We start from the raw sequence: 2238 nt of genomic DNA, 5'->3' as shown, positions 1-2238 counted from the left end.
CAGATATCCCTACCTCATAATATTAGCCAATGTCGTTACTAGTTAGGAAAATATAGAATTATGTCCAACCTTTAGTTACCAGATATCCCTACCTCATAATATTAGCCAATGTCGTTACTAGTTAGGAAAATATAGAATTATGTCCAACCTTTAGTTACCAGATATCCCTACCTCATAATATTAGCCAATGTCGTTACTAGTTAGGAAAATATAGGATTATGTTCAACCTTTAGTTACCAGATATCCCTACCTCATAATATTAGCCAATGTCGTTACTAGTTAGGAAAATATAGAATTATGTTCAACCTTTAGTTACCAGATATCCCTACCTCATAATATAAGCCAATGTCGTTACTAGTTAGGAAAATATAGAATTATGTTCAACCTTTAGTTACCAGATATCCCTACCTCATAATATTAGCGAATGTCGTTACTAGTTAGGAAAATATAGAATTAAAGTTCGAAGATTATTATTCAATAGTAATAGTATTACGTTTTCTTTTTTAGCGAACGTGAGCTGGTGATGGTATATGTTTATTCTAGCTGTAAGTAAATATTGCTTTTCTCCTTACCTTTATAATGATATTTATTCTTGTTAAGTTATAATTCTCGCCCATCTCTGTACATAGTTCCATGAAAATTTATCCTTTCACATAAATCGAAGTTAATCAGTTTCAAGGCTTTTACCATTTTTAAGCTATTAAAGGGCCTCAATAGGAAACCATATATTTACATGAATCTATATAAAAATACCACATGACTTACCAATACAATAAGTATAGTAATCTAACACTGCTTTTAAACATATAGTATTAAGCAGAAAGAAGATACAGGAGTAAATAAAATGTTTGCATGTATTCCAGTCCTAAAAAAGTGAATTTTCCAGTGTTATATGGTTTGCAGTTCGAAAGAAATAAGATAGAAAACAACCACGTACATCTAAAGCAATTTTGAATATGGTTACACAGAAACAAGCCAGGAGACAACAGTTACACGTGTTGCAGTTCTTAACAGAGTGAACTTCTACACAGTACACAGCACTTGGTTTCACAAAGATAAGCCAGGAGATAACCACTTAAATGTGTTGCAGCTCTGAATATAGACTGAACTTCTAAATACGATACAACTCATGGTTACACAGAAAAAAACAAGAAATAACTAGTTATATGTACACCCATTCTCAATAAAGTGAATTCCCAGTTAATACATAGCTTAACATACCACAAGAAAAAGCCATGAAACAACCACCTACATGCATTGAAGTTCTGAATAGGGTGAACTTCTAAACATTACACATGTAATAGTCGAACAGAAAGAAGCCAGGAAACAACCACCTATATGCATTCAGTTCTGAATAGATTGATAATCTAAATAGTACAGAGCTTTCAGTTCCACAGAAAGAACTCAAGATACAACCATCTAGATCTATTGCAGTTCTGAACAGAAAGAAAAACATATCCAAGTAATACAAAGTCCACAAAAAGATCACAAAAGACAACCATTTATGTGTTCTTCATTCCTGAATATATTGAACTTCTAAACAGCACAAGCTCACGATTGCAGAGAAGGAAAGTAGGAGAGAATTACTTCATGTATTGTTGTTATTAATAGATGAACATCTAAACAGTACACATATCATGGTTCCAAAAGAGATGAGGCAGGACATAACTATTTAAAGTATTGTAGTTCTGAATAAAGTCAACTTCTAAGTAGTATAGAACTCATGATTCCAAAGAAGGAAGTCAGGAGGAAAACTTACGTGTATTGGAGTTTTCATAGAGGGAACTTTTAAGTAGTACACAACTTATAGTTCAACAGGAAAAAGCCAGACAAGCACCTACACGTACTGTACTTCTGAATATAGTGAACTTTCAAGTAGTACACATCTTATAGTTCAAGAGGAAAAAGCCAGACAAGCACCTACACGTACTGTACTTCTGAATATAGTGAACTTTCAAGTAGTACACAGCTTATAGTTCAACAGGAAAAAGCCAGACAAGCACCTACACGTACTGTACTTCTGAATATAGTGAACTTTCAAGTAGTACACAGCTTATAGTTCAAGAGGAAAAAGCCAGACAAGCACCTACACGTACTGTACTTCTGAATATAGTGAACTTTCAAGTAGTACACAGCTTATAGTTCAAGAGGAAAAAGCCAGACAAGCACCTACACGTACTGTACTTCTGAATATAGTGAACTTTTAAGTAGTACATAACTTATAGTTCAACAGGAAAA

General features: G+C 33.5%; 1 protein-coding gene across 2 annotated transcripts in view; it reads left to right on the top strand.

The window, feature by feature from the left end:
* LOC106461083 (glucose transporter type 1-like) overlaps nt 1-2238 on the top strand; it is a 206183-nt gene that overhangs the window by 3326 nt on the left and 200619 nt on the right. Inside the window, exon 2 of one of the 2 annotated variants that reach the window (XM_022387941.1) lies at nt 508-545. The exons of the other annotated variant lie outside the window; for it this stretch is intronic. The gene's annotated coding sequence lies outside the window, so the exon portion shown is untranslated. The remainder of the gene's footprint in view (nt 1-507; nt 546-2238) is intronic. 2 annotated transcript variants of the gene reach the window in all.

This window comes from Limulus polyphemus, unplaced genomic scaffold (genome assembly GCF_000517525.1).
Source record: "Limulus polyphemus unplaced genomic scaffold, Limulus_polyphemus-2.1.2 Scaffold894, whole genome shotgun sequence".
NCBI lineage: Eukaryota > Metazoa > Arthropoda > Merostomata > Xiphosura > Limulidae > Limulus > Limulus polyphemus.
This window is presented reverse-complemented; position numbering and strand designations above follow the sequence as displayed.